Consider the following 21,384-nt stretch of genomic DNA (forward strand, 5'->3'; position numbering starts at 1 on the left):
CATTATGAGGCTGTGCATGCTGCAGCTGTGCCCCATACTGTGCATACACACCAGAAGATAGATTGTGTGAAATGGCCAATGATCGATTGTTCCATGATCTAACCTTCAAGATATCCACGCAATGTGATGAACAATAATATAAGACTATGAACAATACGCTAAACAATCGTGTTGTTTTAAGTGCTGTTCCTTTATTTGCTAAACAACATCTGAACGATGAGTCCTTCAATTCAGACAACGTATGCTTCCGGGAGTATGGGCCTACACAGGCGCAAGACCTCTAGAGTGTTATTTCCTGTTAGTAAAACAGAAAACACTCCTGGGAGTTCAGGTTCACCATGAGCTTGCTGGGTACTGTTATTCTGTTAGTAGAAATTGAGTCCCTGCACACAGCTGGTCCAGTGATCTGGGCAGTATCCTTAGCACCAGCCAGCTGATGGGGGTACCACAGGTTATGTTACACACACACACACACGCACACACACGCACACGCACGCACACACTTAAATATTCTGTATGAACCATTTTCTGGGTGCCAGTCAAATTTAACCATGGGGCATTTCCTAGGGCTATCTAGTCCACTACTGGGGCCTGTGTGAACCTCTTAAAAATAGGTACTTTAACAGTAATGTCATAAAAAATATATATATTTTCCTGTAATCTGATAAATACCATTTGCAGCTCCAACCCAGTCCCATGCTACCCATAGCTATCTAGTACAGTTTAAAGGACACCTGAACTGAAAGGTATATGGAGGCTGCCATATTTTTTACTTTTAAACAATACCAGTTGCCTGCCTAACCTGCTGATCATTCTGGCTGCAGTAGCGTCCGCATCACACACCTGAAACAAGCATGCGACAAAAGTCAAGCATCTGCATGCTTGTTCAGGGTGTATGGCTTGCAGTATTAGTGACAGAGGATCAGCAGGACTGTCTAACAATTTACATTGATTAAAAGGAAAAAATGTGTCAGCCTCCATATCCCTCTAACTTCAGTTGTCCTCTAAATACCTAATCTATTCTTATTTTTCTATCATGCTTTTGTTAGGCTTAAAAAAAACCCACAAAGACAGTACCAAATACAGCATCATGTAATAAAACAACCTCCAATCTTCCCTCTAATAAATATTATAGTTGTAAACAACAGCCAGAGTCACGCTCAGTGATTCATGTGGAATTGTGCTGCACTTTGTATTGCATTCTGTATCTGCTGCTAGCAGATGCTGGATTGTAGCTAATGAGGCAGAGAATGATCACAGTGCTGAGTGCTGGGAGGGAGCAATGCTGGGAGACCTGTAGGGAGGGACTGCGAAGACGGCTCAGGTGACCTGTAACACTGCTTCATAATATGGATGGATTTGCACAAAGCGGCTATATACACAGATGACAGTCTCATAACAAAGTTCATGTAAATGGCTGCTTTGAACTCTAGAAGATTTAATTGTTTTCTTGTCCTAGAGAAATGTCAAAGCTGCTGATCATTAAGTGTGTCTTTCATGTAATGGAGTGACTACAAACACGAGGAATATAGCGCAGAAGATATGGGCGCCATCATACACCATAATAGGAATTACGGCTATAGCGGCGCACAGTGAGTAACTTCGGTGCTGTCAGAAGACGGAGCTGAAGTTACTTTTAAAACACTGTAATTCTGCCGCTAGAAATACCTGGAAGCCAAATTACATCATTCCCCACCATCCACGTGGACCTGGAGGGGGAATAGTAATTAACGCCGCCGGGACTTGTGCACGAGCAGGATAAGCCATACCGGCTGTATCCTGCGCCCAAACCTTCTGGCGGTGATTTCATTCATACATGAGTGACTATGCTATGAATGTAGAGAGAGAGCAGGGGTGTGACTATAAATCATGTGGTCCCCCAGAGATGCATCCACATAAAATGCACAGCAACTATCACCTCCTCCTCCCCATCATCCCACTCTGGTAACAGCACTGCTACCAATACACCATTTTCTTCACCCATATCAAATGCAGCCATCTTTACCACCCCAATAACTGTGCAGCTACCTTTACACCCTCCACTCCACCATGAACTAGAGAATCCACTATGAAGCCTCAATAACAGTGCAGCAGCCATGACACCTTGATCTCCACCCATATCAAGTACTGCCATTACAACACCTAACACTCCCCTACATAATGTGGCTCCACTATGACCCCTCCATTCTATACATAAGGAGTCCAGAGATCATAGCCTTCCCATTCCCAGTAACAGTACAGCTACCATTACATCATTTCCTCCCCTCCATTACTGTGCAGCTAATATGCCTCCTCATCCTCTCAAAAGGAAGTCAGCCACCTTGATCACCCTCATCCCCAACACCTGTACAACTACCTTTACACAATCCCCTCCACCAATAACAAGAGCATCCACTATGAACCCTCAATAACAGTGCAGCAGCCACGACACCCTGCTCTCCACCCATATCAAGTACTGCCACTATGACACCTATAAGTCCTCTCCATAATGTGGGATTACTATGAAACACATTCTCTCCGCCTCATTTACTCAGTTACTTTCTACCCCCATGCACAGTAGTGCAGATGTGGCGGAATAATATATGACCTGCTCCTGCCTGGCGGTCTCCTTACCCATACAGCTGCCTGCTGAGGCTAACCTCCATCCTGCTGCTCCTACGTTGTCATGTGTGTTATGTGACGTCACCCAACATGCAAGAACAATTAGGTCTAGGAGGAGGTGAGCACTTTAAAGCGGACCTGAACTCAGAACTTCCTCTCTGCTCTAAAAGATACGCAACAGCATTATAACATTTGAATAGAAACATTTCTTTGTTACAAATGATACAAATCCTGCAATAAATCTGCAGTGTTAATGCTTCCTGCTTTCATGGAAGCAGACACATGGTCATACTGACAAACCCACTGCAGTGACAAGCAATTTGGGCCACTGAAACAAGGATTTTGTGCAGTACTTTGCCTCTATACTCACTTACCATCCTGATTGCTACTAGCATTTGCCTTGTTCATTTGGCTTTAACACTTTAGCAGCCAATTTATTTAGATGTTTGCAAGTGCTCCAGGCCAATTTATCTTGGCACTTTATTATGTGTTCCATTTCCCTGCTAATAATTAGTAATGCTGCAATATGTATTTATGCCCACTTGTCACTAGGGGGCAGTGTGAAACAATAACAGAGGATTTCTGCTTTCATTTCCTATTATTTTCTGCCAGCAGAGACAGATCAAAGCCTTCCAATAATTTAAAGCACAGGGAGTTCTGTCAGCTGAGGTCAAAAGCACTTATCTCAAAGGCGATAACTCTACTGAAGCTAATGGGGTAAAGTTACTCACCGCAGTACAGCTTAGGTGCGCAGATGCCATGCTGCGAATGAAACCATGCAGTGCATTTTGTGTACGTTCCGCTGCATCCAACACAGCAGCTCACTTTCACTGCTTAGATTTGGCATCTTCCTTTTGTTTCATATTGTGTGCTTTCCCTGCACGAGGCGACCAATGTGACATCTGATCTCTCCATTCTAATGGTGTACCCACAATCAGCCCACACACTGTCTGTCTCTGCTCTACTCTGCTAACAGGCAGCATATCATTCCCAGATCTTCATGTAAATACACTGCAGATATCTCTGTACATGATGCACCCAAGCCGGGATCACAGCATCCATGCACAGTACATTATTTTCAATATATGAGACATACAGAAGTTAACACCCTTATACATCTCCGTATACGTCGGTCCTGTCTTTACTGCCAGCCTCATTATACGTCTGCTTACTCTTTACCTTATTCTTCATCAAAGTGAATAGATATATGAAAATAAAGACCGGGCTGGGCGGAGGCAGAGGCAAGAGAGGCTCTAGCCGCAGGTCGCATTGTGTGAAGGGGGACGCACATCTTACCCAGCTATCATGGCAGAGACTGCAAGACAGATAACTAGAGATTAAGGTGTTGGGGGGGGGGGGGGGGTCCTGGGGTGCCTCTAAAGGTAGCCATACACTGGTCGATTTGCCATCAGATCCAAGCAACAGATAGATCCCTCTCTGATCAGAGAGGGATCGTATGGCTGACTTTACTGCAAACAGATTGTGAATCGATTTCAGCATGAAACCGATCACAGTCTGTGGTGGTGGTGCTGCCGTTGCCTCCCTCTCCTTCCCCCGGATACATTACCTGCTCTGGCCGGCGCGTGTCCCCTGGTCTCCGCTGTCACTTCTCCGTTCAGTGAAGCTGGAGGAGCTGAGCACGGAGAAGTGACAGCAGAGACCAGGGGACACGCGCCGGCCGGAGCAGGTGATGTATTGCCGCTAGCATCGGTCATTCGAACGGCGCTATCGACGCACTCCCGACCTGCCGGCGATCAAGCAAAATCTTCCGCAAGGACAGATCGACAGGAACGATTGATTTCGGACGGAAATCAATCGTTCTGTCAGCGTTTGCGCAACGATTTCACAGCAGATTCGATCACAATGATCGAATCTGCTGTATATTGGCGGAAAATTGTTAGGTGTATGGGCCCCTTTAGTCTAATAGCAATTAGTGTGTGACGGCTGGGGTGGGAGGGACGGAGGGGCGCATTTTGGTGTCTCAGCTTCGGGTGCTGGAGGACCTCGTCCCGGCTCTGGATAAATAATATAAGCAGAGGTTACTTTTAGGGCCCTTCCCACTGAAAATTGCAATTGCTATGAGCTGCAATTGGCTTGCTCTATTTTGTTTTCCAACATGAAACAAAAAAACAAACAAACAAACAAAAAAAAAGCTGTCCTCCATTTTAAAAATAGCAATGGCCCTGTAACAGCTTCCAGGTTAGCACACTGTTAAACTGTAATATCACCCACTTGAGCCATAGGAAAACATGGACATTTCCTTCCTTATCAGTTGTCCTTTCAGCTATAACTAACAGAAACTGATATATTTCAGTTCTGACAAAATCTTGGCATGCATGAATAATTCCTCTATACTTACGGTATTACATCAAAGTGCCTTAATTTGAAGCCCCTGCATGCTAGTGGCAGCGTAGCATGCGTAACTAAGCAGCAGCCGCTGCTTACAAAAGCTGCGCGGTAGTGATGTATCGCTACCGCAATACTAATTAACATATAACTATGTTAATTAATATAGTAGCAGCTGCGCTAGTGAAGTATTGCAGTAGCGATAAATCACTAATGCGCGAATTTTGTAAGCAGCGGCCGTTGCTTAGTTACGCACGCTACGCTGACAATTAAGGCGCACTGATGTAATAGCGCGATTAACAGGAGGTTACTCGCAGTATTTACTTTAGTGAATCAATCCCTTTGTTCCAACTTCCGCCTAAACAAACATACTGTCATTAAGTTACATTAGTTATATTAATTACAATAGATAGGTAATAATAATCTCTTGCCCACCCTGTTTTAAAAGGTTTGTGATTTCATGGGGGCAGCCATCTTTTTGGTTGAAAGGAGGAGACAGGGAGCATAAGACACAGTTCCAACTGTCCTGTGTCCTGATCACCCCTCCCAGCTGTGGGCGCTAGGCTTCAAATCTCAAATTCAAAATTCAAATAAAAAAAGGGGCACCAAAATAGCAAAATGAGAACAACAGCATCAGCAATCCCATCATGCTTTGCACAGCATCAGGGGAAAAATACCCGAGCAGTTTTCTTCTGTGCAGCTAAAAATGAGGCTTGGGTAAGAAAAAAGTTCTGATGCTGTGAAACTGTTAAAGAAACGCAAATCCTTTTCAGTGCTGCTGAGTAGATTTTTAGTCTGGAGGTTCCCTTTAAATGCACTGTGGGGCTGACATGAAAAGTAATTTTTTTGTGTTACATAATGACAATAAAGTGCTTGAATCTAATATTTTATAAGGAGGTAAAGGATGCTTTATACCACCTTTTATGAAATGCGGTTACCTCTTTCACTTTCTATGCTTGGAGTTGGGATTTAATAATACAATTATATTATAGAGGTATTTTCTTAAATTGTGATTTTTTTAGTGTCATCCTGTACCTTAGAGCTGTGAATTTTTTATTGAATTTCCACAATTGTGTGTTTATGGAAAAACAATAAGAGCCAAAAATAGTTGCACTCATCATCTAAAACCACATTAATATATTTCAACAAACAGACTGCAAATAAAACAATATGCCTTGTATATTGTAAAGCAGAAATATACTGTAGATGGACAAATAAATATTGCACTGATAAATAGTTATTTATCCTCTTATTTATCTCTAGTGAAAATGTATACTTAGCGATGCTGGGCAGATTCGACCAAGAGATAAATCTCTAGCTGATCGAATTTGATCAGAGAGAGATCTGACCGCTGCCCATACACCGCATGCCGATCCCCGACCGATTCCAGCAAGAAATCTCTTGGGAATCTGTTGAAACCGCCTCATCCGCCGCATTAATTACCTATCCTATGTCGCCCATCACGCGGTGCCCATCCGTCTTCCCGTTCTTCCTCTTCACACGCCGACAGCGTTTAGCGTATGTGACGTCACACACCTCACGCATTATACGCCGCCGGCATGTGAGGTGCAAATGGAAAAGGAAGATCTGTAAGATGGATGGGAACTGCATGGTGGGTGACACAGGACAGATGATGTATAAATGCACATTTATACACTAGGGGGAACAGCGCCGGGGTTTCGTTGTGTGCGTTGCTTATCCCGATATTGCTTGCCTTTATCGCTGCACACCTGATCGTCCACGATGGCCCAACATCTTGCAACATGTCAATCGTTACATGCGACCAATTTTGCCCCAAAAAAATTGGGCAAATTGTTGATTGGGAATGCTCTTGGAGCACCGATTTTCATCCTATTCGATAATAATTAGCGCATCCTCGGCCAGCTGCTGAGTCGAGAGATGTATGGTCACCTTTAGAGCCGGTGTGAAGTGAATGAGCTGCATTTCTGCATCCGTCGCTGCACAGATTCCTGCTTAGCATGATGGCAATGCATTATCCGTGTGCTGAACATGCAGTCTCTCCAACAGTGCCAATTACCCAAGGGGGATGCTGCATAATTTCAGAAGATGCCATTGAAGGATGCTCACTGCTGCAATACAGAATGCAGAAGTTTCAATAATGGCAAAGCATCCGTGCAGCACACAACGCACTGTTGTGTGCTGCACGGATGATTTGCCATTACATTATTATGGCGCCACTACTGGGTGGCAATGGATATGCTGACGCAGTGCATGCACTGTAATTGGACTCTAGTTCTGTGGCTGAATGAGGGCCAGGTGCAGATATGCTCTACTGTAACATCTGCATTCTTTATTGCAGCAGTGAGCATCCTTCAGCGGCATCTTCTGAGATTATGCAGCATCCCCCTCAGGTAATTGACGCTGTAGGAGGGAAGGAAGGGGAGCAACTTTGATGGCATGAGTAATGTGGCTCCAGACGCCTCAGCCAGCAATCAACATGACTCAGCTGAGCTGTGGCCCAGAGCATTGCCCTCCTTACTCACCCCCACCCACCCCATGACATTTCTTGTGCACCACTCCATTTGTCCTCCGCCCCTCTGCATAGCAACAGAACATGTCGCTAGCCTGGAGGCTAGCAATGCATCTGTACAGCGTCAGCCTTGGACTGTCACCTGAGGGATTGAGTCCCAATCCCTGTTGAGTGACTTGCCTCATACATCCATTTATCATTAAAGGCACTCAACCTCTAATAGCTCTTAAGCTAAGTACTCACGGGGGGACAAATGTAGCTGTCGCTGCACACGGGAGCGTGTGCGCGACAGTTCGGAGACAGTTCGGCGACAGCTCGTCGCCAAGTCCCTCTGCATACACACGGCAGCAGAGGGATTAGCGATGCGGCAGAAGCTGTCGCCGAGGTTCCTCCCCCCCGCCGGATGCTCCGTGTACTGTGTGTGGGTAGCTGTCGCTAGCCCGCATACACATGCGGGGCTAGCGACAGTTCCGGCGATGTTGCGGCGACGGCTGTAGCCGGCGATTGAACATGTCAATCGCCTGGCGACAGCTCCGACGGGCGACGGTTCGGGGCGCGCGCGTCATACACACGGACGAACCGTCGCCGCAACACGCGCGTGCCACGTGGTTGCGGCGACGGCCGTACCCCGTGTGTATGAGCCTTTAGGCACTCCATGAGCATCCTTTGAAAATACTTGCATTCCTGAGTACTTCTGATGACGAGCGCATCCTTACTGCACACGTGCAAAGCTGGGCTCGTGCATGGGTGGTACAGATGCACCCATCTTAGGAAGCCCTAAGCCTACTGTAACGATCGGTGAAGCACAGAGAGGATCTGATTACCGGTGATCTGCAGTATCACTGGGAATACAGATGTATACCAGATTATAAGTGATCTGCAGTATCACCGATAATCCGATATACCAGCTAACCTCTGTTCACCTGAGTAGAGTGTAGTGTTTGGTGTAACAGTAACACTTTGAGGACTAAGCCTCAGCGCAGTAAGGTATACTGCACGGATTCCTTCCGAAGACCTGGACTCTCCAAGACGGGAGGAGTCAGGCTGCGAGTAGGAAGGATTGTCTAAAAGTAACACTCTGGAGGAAGTGTCACTGATAGAACGGGGAACCGCCTCCAACAGTGAGGTCGGTTCTCGAGGTCGGACAAGCCAGGTCGTACACACACAGACAGATAAAGTACAATATCAAGAGGCAAAGGCGGAGTCAGGTACAGGCAGGGTTCGGCAACAGGGTATCAGAAATAATCGAGGTACAAGATCAGTAGGCAGAAGCAGAGTCTAAGGACGAGCCGGGGTTCGGCAACAGAGTATCAGAAATATCGAGGTACAAGATCAGAGTTCAGGAGGATAGTCAGGCAGGCAAAAGGTCAAAACAGATAATCACAAGCAAACTAGTACTTTAAGCTATCAACAGAAACTAGCTAAGTGTAGGATTACAGCTCCAGCTGGTCCCGGCACACTTGCGGATCTGACTACGGATCTGGGTGCTCCCACGTATGTGATCGCAACGCCAGACAACCAGCAACTGAATAAGCAGCAGAATATATAGTTGCTGGACTCTGCTGCCCCGCCCGAACCATTCAGCCAATCATGAGTCCTGCAGGAATCAGCTGACCTTCCTGATCAGCTGACACTTCCTCTGCAGGTATAAAGGTCCTGAATTCAGGCCCGCGCGAGCATAGCTCTCCATCTGCCTAGGTGCACTAACAAACCCAGCAACACCAAGCACATGCTGCTGCATGCAAACAGCCGCTTTGCTGTCAGGACATGCGGCGGCTTTTCCGCGTTCCACCACACAACCAGACGCGTGCAAACCGCCGCGTAGGACGCGAAGTCAGCCGCCTAGCTCTTGGCACACGCGGCGGCTTTTCCGCGTTTCCTCACACCTACTGCTGAAGGATGCCCATGGAGTTCCGAAGACACAGGCAGTCACATAACATAATTGGAGGACAGCGAAGGAAAGATGGGACGGACCAAGGACCAGGAAGGCTCGATGTTATGCAGAGCCTTCCCTCTACATAGGTAAGTAACCATTCAAAAAAATGTTAGAAAAAGAAACTGGCACTAGATGCGGCTGGCAGCCTGGCCCAACGCCACCGGTACTTGTGAGACGTGCACACTGGGAGGAACATCCATAAACAGTGTAATGCAGGGACAGTGGCACTGAATCAGACAGACAGTGCCTTTATTGTGGACCTATGGGAACAGACAAAGTGGTGTGCAGTGTGGGTGGGGGGTGGGAGCCTGACAGCCGTTTGTGGTAATTTCGCTTCTTCAGAGGCTAATATATACGATTGGTACGTATTAGCCACTGAAGAAACAAATTTAAGTGAAACGGCTGTCAGGCTCCCCCCACTGCATACCACTTTGTCTGTTCCCATAGGACCAAAACAAAAGCACTGTCTGTCTGATTCAGTGCCACTATTTCTGCTTTACACAGTTTGTAGGTATGTAACTAATCTGTAGTGATTGCGTCACAGGTGCCTCTCATGATTCTGCCTTTAATTCAGCCCCCAGATGTCCACACTATGATAATTGCATGCCTTTTTCTCCATAGAAAATGGAGATCCTGATTCACAAAAATTCCACAACAAATTGCAGAACCTCTGTACATGAAACAGCTCTGTACACCTTCAGCTGTTACTTGCTACGGACACCTGGGGAAGCCCCATACTCATCACATTTTCACCCCGCTGTCATAAGCAATATTCTTAGTATATGAATAACTGAGCCGTAATTTGTCATCCTACCATACAAACATAAATGGTGTGCAAAAAATGCATGCAGAGAAACGCACGCCTAAAGTGAGCTCCCAGCCTAAAGGAGTCTACGCATGCTCAATTGTCTAGGTCAGTGATCTGCACGAATAGTGACCTTGAGACTCTACTGTGTACTCCTATCTGTTTATTGCCTGAGGAAGCGGGAACATACCTGTGAAACCCGTTGCACTGTTTGTTTTGGAGTATATTAATAAACCTGTTGTCATAAAACAGACGGTATCTTGTCTGCTTCGGGGAGGCGAGTCCACCACCACCTCCTGAGGGATTTTAAGCCTTTTAGAACCTTTTATCCTGCTGGCACCTCTGTTCACTCTTACATTATTAATATCCACCCCTGGTGGAGGGGTTGATCCCCATTTTCCTTATCTACAGAGAGCGACTTTTAATCCTAAGTGAGGACAGGTCTAATCTCCTTACCTGCCTATACAGTGGTTACCTAGGCGGTAACCCACGTTTGTGAGTATATACATTATATACTTTTCATTTCCAACCCCTTGTTTTGCATACTACACTATATTCGGCTCTCTGTATTTCCTTTGTCTTTACTATAAATTGCAATTAGAATGCATCCATTCCCTGTAAAACCAGGTATGCAGTGCAACAAAATGGATAATTCACATCCTATGTTATGTGTGCAGTGCACTGCATACATTACAGCATACAGTCAATAAAAAGTATGCTTCACTGCCACTTTTAGCACGCGTTTTGTGGTAATGTGCTGCGGAGGGGTACTGTAGTCTGTTGGGTCGCACTCTGAACGTTGTATAGACTTACTATTGCAGTGCGATGGGGGGATATAACAAAAATTATACGTACCTAAGACTTCCTCCAACCCCCGCCATGTTGATTGCTCCCTCGCCATCCTCCTACTCCGTCTAGATCCTCCGCAATATGCCCCGGAAAGTCCTCCGGTCTAGGGCGTACTGTGCATGCGTGGTCTGGCCGCGCTCACGCCTCCGTTGCACTCCCAACACCGGGAACGTTCTGCACCTGTGCACATTACTACTGCAGAGGCACAGAACGCCCGTGGCTATGGCAGTGCTGCCTGAATGCACCTGCACGACTGGCATCGGGGCAAATTGCGAAGAATCGGGACGGCGAAGGAACGATCATCCTGGAGGGGGCTGGAGGAAGCTTCAAGTATGTATACATAGCTCCCAACTGTCCCTCTTTCGGAGGGACAGTCCCTCTCTGAGAGCCCTGTCCCTCTTTCCTCCTCATTTGTCCCTCTTTCAGGACTTTGTCCCTCTTTCTATGTAAAAATATATGTTTCTCTACTTAAAAATGTGTTTGACTCTAAACTTTATTCCCATCCTTTAAGATATATTACTAATTTTAACATGTTAATATGAAGGAAAATGAACCAGGATAGAAAGGACCAGTGTGGTTTGAATTATAAAACAACATATTTTTCTTATGAAATCTTTATGGTATGCGTGACTAGGGGTGTGGGCTTAGGCCCGGTTCACATTAGCGTTCCCTGTCCGGATTCGCCGGGCCGGATCCAGACCGTATACTGTACAAACGGAACGTACGTTCCGCATAGCAATGCAAAGGCTATGCGGACGTTCACACGTGTCCGTTCCGTACAGTACGGAGCCGGATCGGATCCGGACACTTTTCCAACATGCGCTATTTTTTGGGTCCGGATCTCCGGCCCACGCATCCGGACCGGAGCCTGACAGCACCATCCGGAACACAGAAACCAATGGGTAAGGGAAGGCACAGAACACACTGCCTACAAACACCTGACGTTCTACCCCACTTCCTATGCGTATCCAAGCGGCCATTTCGGATGGGGACACATGGGCCAAGCACGTCTGGAGTGGAGCAGCAGTGACAGACGTGCTGGAGCTGTTTGGCAGAATGTCGGAGGTGGAGGTGAGGCCTACAGCGGAGGAACCTGATTCTACACGTGCACCAGGTGCACCTTCTGCTGACCCCAACATTTTTTTATTTAAATTTCGCTATTTTTTGCCCACGGATCCGGATGGCAGCCTGATGCAAACGGACCGGATCGAATCCGGATCGGAACCGTATGGTTCCGATCCGGATCAGGTCCTGATCCGATCAGGATCCGGTCCGTTTGCATGGCAAAACGCAAGTGTGAACGGGGCCTTAAGGGCCCTTTTCCACTACAGCGTTTGCGATTGCTTAATCGCAAAACCGCAAACCGCTAGTGATTTGTCAAATCGCTACAGTTTGCTTTTAGCATAGGAATCGCGGTAGGTCATTTCCACTACCGCGATTTTTGACCGGATCGCGATCGCGCGGCGGAGCGATTATTGCCGCGATTTTGCTATGCAGTGCATAGCATAGCAAAATCGCGGCCGCGAACGTCGGGGAATCGCCGGTAATTGCGATTCAGCAATCGCTAGCGTTCAGCGTGAACGCTAGCGATTGCTAGTGGAAAAGGGCCCTTTGTCCCTCTTTCTCATCTCAAAAAGTTGGGAGGTGTGTGTATAATTTCTTTAACCCCCCCCCCCCCCCCTCGTTTCCCAGGTTCACTTCAACATTTAGTAAACCAACAAGCACCCTACGGTAGATCCCCTTATGAGAGATTCACTACATTAACCAATAACCAGCTAAAATAATGTCGCTAATTCTAGAAGGCAGCAAACGTGCATATAAGATTAGCTGCAGCATTACAGTACTTTACCTCTTTAGAAAGTCGTCTCTTTACAGCTGTGTTAAAATTCAATTCGGTTTGTTATTATTTGAGCTCTCGGAGACAGATAACAAATGTTGCACTTCTGCAGCCAGTCACAGCGTGTCGCAAAGCCTTCTGGGTAATGTAGTCCTAACAGTCGCGAGAGTCCTTTCAAATATGGGGTAGAAGAACTCATTTCCCAGAATGACGTTCGGCCACACGGCCACTCTAATGTTTGAGTATTGCCTTGGTAACCGGTGCTGGCCGAAGCTGATGATTGGTGTAGTAAGCCATGTGACGGGGCGGGACAGCGCAGCATTTATAAGTGCTGCTGTGCTAAATGCAACTTGGGTTTATTTATTATTATTCTATAGTCCTGTTAGTAATGCAATGCTATTGAATAAACAGTTTATCATAGTATAGTATATATTCACGTTTCCGTTCCTCAGATGGAGAATTAAGTCACTGCACTGCAGCTGTGTGAAGTGAAAAAAATCATTGCTGAGCAAAAGCGCTTTTCTAAGCACAAAGCGCAGGGAAAAGTGCTTTAAAAAAAGCTCAATAAATCACTCAGCGATTGCGGTAGCGCTGGCGATCTATAATGTGAAAAAATCTAATTGCTCACACCCACTAGGAGCGCTTTCTCAGCGCTAGTGATTTGGAAAAGCTCTTGCTAATGCAATGTTTTGGAGGATTTTTATAAAATCACATCGCTCCAGTGGGATCACACCCATAGCATTGCATTAGCAAGGGCTTTCCAAATCGCAAAGCGCTCAGAAAAGCGCTCCTAGTGGGTTCTAGGCCTAAGGGGAATCTGAAGCTACTACCTTGCCTAGGGCCCCATTGTATCTTAATCCATGCGATATCAGGTAAATATTGTTTACCTTATCTACTATTAGGCCTCGTTCACATCATCAGCAACAGATAGCCGTGTGACCAGAACGCAGATGGCGTGCAATTGTACACGCTGCGTTCCAATCGCACGGCCATCTGTGTGTGATGATGTGAACGAGGCCTAATTGTAGATAAGGGAGTGAATGGGTCAGCTGCGTGTTTTGCCAAAAAATGCATGCAGCATGCGTTTGCGCACCGCACTGGTACAGAACACATGCGGCTAGAACATCAGACAGTGCAGTCTATGAACTTCTGATGTTCGTGCGTGTCTGCCTCCTACACATGTTGTCAAAATACGAATGGCAACATGTCTAATGTGAATGAGGCCTTAAAGAGAAACTCCGACCAAGAATTGAACTTTATCCCAATCAGTAGCTGATACCCCCTTTTACATGAGAAATCCTTTTCACAAACAGACCATCAGGGGGCGCTGTGTGACTGATATTGTGGTGAAACCCCTTCCACAAAAAAATTATGAGTACGTAATCTTAGAAGTTTCATGTCTGTGAGCTTTGCTGCATTGTGGGAAATAGCTGTTTACAGCTGTTTGCAACTGCCAAAAAAACATGCAGCAGCTACATCATCTGCCAACAGTAAAAATGTCACCATGTAATAAATGTCAGAATGTAAATCAGGGATTTAAAAGATTTTACAATGGGCAAACACTGACTACATCATTTATACATAATTATTGTAAAAATGAAGCACTTTTTTATTACATTATTTTCACTGGAGTTTCTCTTTAATCTTATAGTGTTTGCCTAGTTTTTTACTGTCAAAATTTTACAAGTTTAGATAAAAATAAACCTATCCCTAAATCCTGTGAAGTATAGTAAATCTGTGATAAGATCAGTCATTTCCAGGCATTTTGTGATGCTGTGAAGGAACCTTTTGCCTCCTTTAGTTTTTGGGTCCATATAGGTTCACTTTAATTAGTTTTGTTCGCACCACTAAAAATGTATAATTATACATAGAAATGATGTTGTTTCCCAAAATTAGTCCATAAAGGATACACAAATTATTGCAGAGTTGTTTTAATTACCGTATATTCCGGCGTATAAGACGACTGGCCGTATAGGACGACCCCCCAACTTTTCCAGTTAAAATATAGAGTTTGGGCTATACTTGTCATATAAGACTACCCCTCTTCCAACGCACACCAAATAAAAATTTAAAAAAATCCTATACTGGTGCTATGTATAAACAGATACAGTGGCCTCAATTCACGGAGCATTATCAAACGTTTATCAAACACTTTATCAAACGTTTGATAATTTACCTCATGGGTAAAATCTCATTTTGAATTCACTAAGGTGTTATATATTTGTTGAACGTTTTATCGGTAAAACATTCGATAAATATATAACACCTTAGTGAATTTAAAATGAGATTTTACCCATGAGGTAAATTATCAAACGTTTGATAAAGTGTTTGATAAACGTTTGATAATGCTCCGTGGATTGAGGGCAGTGTTGTACTGTCTGTGGTACTCAGTATATAACAGTATATAGTCAATTGACTGGTTGGATTGGTCAACTCTCCCTCTACCCAAGTGGATTGGTCAGCTCTCCTGGTCTACCTATTTATCAGAGCGGTATGCAAGAATAGATCACGCTCTGCCCAAAAAACACGCCTCTTTCACACATCTGGCCCACCGTTGTATCCTATTTTCCTCCTTCTCTGCCTCTCAGATCTCACACATGCGCGCCTGCGCCGCTTCACTACAGTCCTCATCAGCGAGATCTGAGAGGCGGTAACAGGATAGGACATATCACCCGGCATCAATGACAGCCGGTGTATAAGACGACCCCCAACTTTTCAGAAGATTTTCAAGGGTTAAAAAGTAGTCTCTCTGCACAGGAATATACAGTAAGTGCTTGTTTATTATAGTTCAATACAATTGACTAACACCAATTATCATTCAAACCGATCTGCCAGGACTACATGGACAATAATTGCTGTCTTTCACTGTCATTGGTAAGGCTTGTACCCACCTTGCGATTCTTTGCATGATTCTTCCAAAACCCGGCGATATATGTAAGCGACAAGCAATTGTTTCCACAATCTTGCTAGGTGGGTACAGGCACGCGATTAGGCAAACAAAGAATGCATGAAAAGAAAAAAGGGACCAATGCACTCACGTGTGATACACAAAAGGGCTACCATATCTGTTGAAAACAATCTGACATAGCGTAACCTGCTTTCTCTACGTAGATTAAACACTGCACTCACATAAATTGTGTCAACCGTGAAACCCTGATGAGTCGCATGACGAAACGCGTAGGGCGGAGCCAGTACGCCTGACGCACAATATGGAAGTCCGGGAAAGCCGCTGGTTGTGGGGAATCGAGCGGGACGCCGCGAACGGACCTTGCATTTAAACAGTGGAAGCCGGACAGCCCTGCCATTGTGATGTGTCTATTTATCTTCTGGAGCTTGTAAATGTATAGAGGATGCGAGAGGCGCAGTGTGGTTCATATGGAAACAGTATGCTACGCAATGAAGTTTTTTATATGTGTTTTTTATTGAGGAATAAAGGCCTATTTTAAGATATTACGGATGTGGATTACTGATGAGCCCCTGAATACCACATATTGAGCCCGAATTCCACCTGTAAATTGGTGGTCATCATCCGGTGAGCTGCTCTGTTATGAGAGGTGGAGGGAGTCACGCATGGACACTTGTTTCACCGTTGACACAATTGATGTGGGTGCAGTGTTTAATCTATGTAGAGAAAGCAGGTTACGCTATGTCAGATTGTTTTCAACAGATATGGTAGCACGCAGTGGACTTTACTGATTTAAAGAGACTTCCAGAGGATTCAACACAGCGCACTCCAGTTATTGTTCTGGACTTAAGGACTTGGTGATATTTATATAGTTGTTTATTAGTAACACAATGAAATTAGTAACACAGCGATTTGAATTACTGTGGTGGCGCAGCATTTTTAATTGATTTATTTGATACACAAAAGGGAGCAGGGAAATCAGATGCCAAAGTTTGTAAGTAACCAAAAAAAAATCCCGCTGCACCAATTGGTTGGGTGAAAATAGAAAATCTCTTTATTCTTTTAATCCATCATCAGTGTTCCAATAAAAAGCTCACGCGTATCGGAGCATAGAATGGCTCCTTAATCATAGCTTGAGGCAAACAAAGCTTTGCGATGCGTGGCGGTAATGACCATTACAGCAGGTTGGATCTTTAAAGGGAACCTGAGATGGACATGCAAAGAAATATACATATCTGGGGCTTCCTCCAGCCTTATCACTCCCTCATTGTCCTATGTCACTGCCTGGTTCTTCTGCAATTGGCCCCGGAAAGTCCTCTGGTCTGGGGCCAACTGCGCATGCACGTCCAGGCCGCTATCCCTCGTCTTGTTCCAGCAACCAAGAGAGTTCTGCGCCTGTGCTGTACTACTACAATACTACTGCGCAGGCACAGAATGCTCCCAGCGACACGAGCAAGACAAGGAAGCGCGCGGCCAAACTGCGCTGGCAGCCTGGCACCAACTGGACGACTTACTGAGGCCAGTTCTGGATGAATCAGGCAGCAAGTGACATTGACGAGGGAGCAATCAGGCCAGAGGGGGCTGGAGGAAGCTCCAGGTATGTATATTTCTTCTGTGTACCCCCATCTTAAGTACACTTTAAGATCCCCAACGACTCCCGACCACTCCCGCGCAAAGTGCTGCGATGGTTTGAATTCTCGTTCACACCCGTCGTGTGCCATTTTAGCGAGAAGGATAGATCGTGGAACCTCGTTCTTCAGGAGGCGTCGCTTTGTTGTTCCACGGTCCGTCGTTAGGTGCAAGGGCATTGCTAGGATCCTAAGAGATCTTGTGAACTTTTGGGCACTCCAGCCAAAAAATGGGTGGGGCCATGCACCAGAATGTGGGTGTGTTCATGGGTGGAGCCAAATTTACATGAACTTAACAGTGGTCTAAGTAGGCCTTCCCAGCAAAATGTTGGATAAAGCCCTATAAATGCAGCATATCACATAAATAGACAATGTAACTAGGCAGAGCTACCTGGCTTCTGTGCTGGCTGGTCTAGCTTGCTGCTGGGCAGGCTGGCCTGCTGCCAGGTTGTCTGGCAGTCCCCCCATAGCATTCCCTGACCTTCTAGTGGACCCCCTCCCATGCTCTCACGGGCCTCCCATTGAGGCACCACAACTACCAGCATGCCCCCATAGAATAACCACAGCCCCCTGCATGCCCCCATAGAGGCACCACTGCACCCAGCATACCCTCCATTGATGCATCACAGCTCCCAACATGCCCACCATTGAGGCACCACAGCTCCCAGCATGCCAGAGGCTCCACAGTTCTGACTTTGCCTGGGGACATCCAGGGCACCCCATAAAAGATCCATAGCACGTGCCACTGATCTTTGGGGCTAGCAACGCCCCTGGTTAGGTGAGTATTCAACTGAACACTTTTTAAGGCCTTGTTCATATTGCGTTCGGCTCGTATGTCCGTCCACGTTGGGCTGTTTTTGAGGCGTCTCGATTCCCGGCGCTTGGGTGGGCAATTCGTTTTTGTGCTTAGCGGTTTTCGAAGCGTTTTTTCCGAGCGGTTTTGTAATTCACTCCCTGATGCAAGTCAGGAAGTGAACTCTTTGACCCGGAAAATAATAAATACAATGTATTTATTCTTACAAACGTGAATGCAATCGCTACACAAAGCGATTTTGTGAGCGTTTTGCGTTTCTCCTATACTGTACATTGAGGCGGAATCACCTCAAAAATGGTGCACACACCGCTTTACTGAACGGACAGTGCATGACCCGCGCTATGAACCTTCTCATAGACATTCATTGCACAATCGTTTGCTGGGCGATTTTAAAAATCGTCCGCGTGTAAAAAAAAGGCCCGAAAACGCCTGCAGTGTGAACAAGCCCTAAAAACGATTCTCAGCCAACCCGTCATTCCTTATTTGTTTCAAGTGATGGCAGTAAAGAGTGTGTATGAAGCTTAGAAGATCGTTGGTTTAATTCATTTATGGAGACCATACGTCCCGCTTTACCCGGGACAGGTCCCGGATTCGGGGTCCCTTGTCCCAGGCTGCGCTAAGTCCCAGGAAAAATTCCCGCTTTTAGCCGCGGGACCTCCCGGCCTCGGGACTCTGGCCACCGTACGATTGCATGAACTGGCCGCGGCGTCTAATACGCCGCACCAGTTCATAGCCCACAGCCCCGCTCCAGCCTGCATAGTCTTCCGGCAGGCAGAGCAGGGCTACGGGAAGATGGCGTCCGAAGCCCTGTACTGGAGACTATTTGTGTCTCCAGTACAGGGCTTCGGGCGCCATCTTCCCGTAGCGCTGCTATTCCAATCAGCGCGGGAGATATGCAGGAGCAAGATGGTCCGGGAAGCTGTGCGCCAGAGGCCGGCCGGGAAAGGAGCCTTTTGTCAGGTGAGTAAATTCCTTTTTTTTCAGGTGAAATGTTGCCCACATTGCGTTATTTTCTGCTGAAATGTTGCTCACTGCGTTATTTTCTGCTGAAATGTTGCTCACTGCGTTATTTTCTGCTGAAATGTTGCCCACCGCGTTATTTTCTGCTGAAATGTTGCTCACTGCGTTATTTTTTTTTTAAATGTTGCCCACTGCATTATTTTCTGCTGAAATGTTGCCCAAATTGTGTTTATTTTCTGCTGAAATGTTGCCCAAATTGCGTTTATTTTCTGCTGAAATGTTGCCCACATTGCGTTTATTTTCTGCTGAAATGTACCCAAATTGCGTTTGTTTTTTGCTGAAATGCTGCCCAAATTGTGTTTGTTGTTTGTTGAAATGTTGCCCAAATTGTGTTTGTTGTTTGCTGAAATGTTGCCTAAATTGTGTTTGTTGTTTGCTGAAATGTTGCCCAAATTGTGTTTGTTGTCTGCTGAAATGTTGCCCAAATTGTGTTTGTTGTTTGCTGAAATGTTGCCCAAATTGTGTTTGTTGTTTGCTGAAATGTTGCCCAAATTGTGTTTGTTGTCTGCTGAAATGTTGCCCAAATTGTGTTTGTTTTCTGCTGAAATGTTGCCCAAATTGTGTTTGTTGTTTGCTGAAATGTTGCCCAAATTGCATTTGTTTTCTGCTGAAATGCTGCCCAAATTGTGTTTGTTGTCTGCTGAAATGTTGCCCAAATTGTGTTTGTTGTTTGCTGAAATGTTGCCCAAATTGCGTTTGTTGTCTGCTGAAATGTTGCCAAAATTGCGTTTGTTTTCTGCTGAAATGTTGCCCAAATTGTGTTTGTTTTCTGCTGAAATGTTGCCCACATTGGGCTCTATTCACAATCATTTTCCGCATGCAGAAATGCACTTGCGGTAAATTCCCGACTGAAATGAGACCATCTTGACATTCACAAAATTGCATGCATGAACATTTACCGCATGCGTAAAACTTTACGCATGAATTATCTGCATGGGTAAAAAATGCGGTAAAAGTCCTCAAAAGTCGGTAGTTCCCGCAAAAAATCAAAATTCACAATGGAGTCTGGAGCCTTGAGTGCTGTATTTGAATTTTTTTTTTTGGACAAGTTTTTTTATGCCACTTTTTACCGCATGGTTTACTATGTAATTACGCATGTTTCCCAATTTTTTTTTGTATTGTTCCCGCATACGGGAAACATGCAGAACATTTTTAGTGAATGTGGAAAAAATGCTGAAATTATCACTGGCGGTAATATAGCGGTAAAAAATCTCTTACTGCATGTGATTGTGAATAGAGCCCAATGCGTTTATTTTCTGGTGTCTGGGGTAACTGTTGCTGCATTTATTATTTAACCACTTTACCCCCACGCGTACGGATTTCTCCGCCCCTTTTTTCCCTCCTAAAAAACCAGGGACGGAGAAATCCGTACCTTCCGCGCTACCGCCGCTGTCCGCGCTCCCGCCACTCGTGCGCGCGCACCCGCCGCTCGTGCACGCCGCCGCCCGCTCGGAGATCAATGAACGGGAAAATCCATTCCCGTTCGTTGATCTAAGCCCCCCGCAATGATCTGCTGCTTCTTTCAGAAACAGCGAGATCATTGTGAGTCTCCCAGCCTCCTACTGCTTCCTGTAAGCGTCCTTCCGGACGCTTACAGGTCGCATGTAAACAAACACTTTGTGGCCATCTTGTGGCCAAATAGTAAACTACACCCTAAAAGCATTTTACATATACAAACATTACATTTACACAATAAATTAACTCATTACCTCCCACACCCCCTAATTTTTATTTTTTTTTTTGTAATTAAAAAAAAAAAAAAATACAATAAAAAAACAAAACATAAATAGTTACCTTAGGGACTGAACTTTTTAAATATTTATGTCAAGAGGGTATAACACCGTTACTTTATAAACTGCGGGCTTGTAATTAGGGATGGATACAAAACTGAAAAAAATGCACCTTTATTTCCAAATAAAATATTGTCGCCAAACATTGTGATAGGGACATAATTTAAATGGTTTTATAACCGGGACAAATGGGTTAATACATTTCATGGGTTTTAATTACAGTAGCATGCTTTATTTAAAAACTATAATGGCCGAAAACTGAAAAATAATAATTTTTTCCCACATTTTTTCCTATTTCCCCATTAAAACACATTTAGAATAAAATAATTCTTGGCATAATGTCCCACCTAAAGAAAGCCTAA

General features: G+C 45.4%; 1 protein-coding gene across 1 annotated transcript in view; it reads right to left on the minus strand.

Annotated features, from left to right (window-relative positions):
* The window catches only part of CFAP99 (cilia and flagella associated protein 99), a 116,661-nt gene extending 103,598 nt beyond the window's left edge, over window positions 1-13,063 (minus strand). Inside the window, exon 1 of the mRNA XM_068275916.1 lies at window positions 12,878-13,063. The gene's annotated coding sequence lies outside the window, so the exon portion shown is untranslated. The remainder of the gene's footprint in view (window positions 1-12,877) is intronic.
* Between the last annotated feature and the right edge of the window lie 8,321 nt (window positions 13,064-21,384).

Source organism: Hyperolius riggenbachi, chromosome 1 (assembly GCF_040937935.1).
Source record: "Hyperolius riggenbachi isolate aHypRig1 chromosome 1, aHypRig1.pri, whole genome shotgun sequence".
NCBI lineage: Eukaryota > Metazoa > Chordata > Amphibia > Anura > Hyperoliidae > Hyperolius > Hyperolius riggenbachi.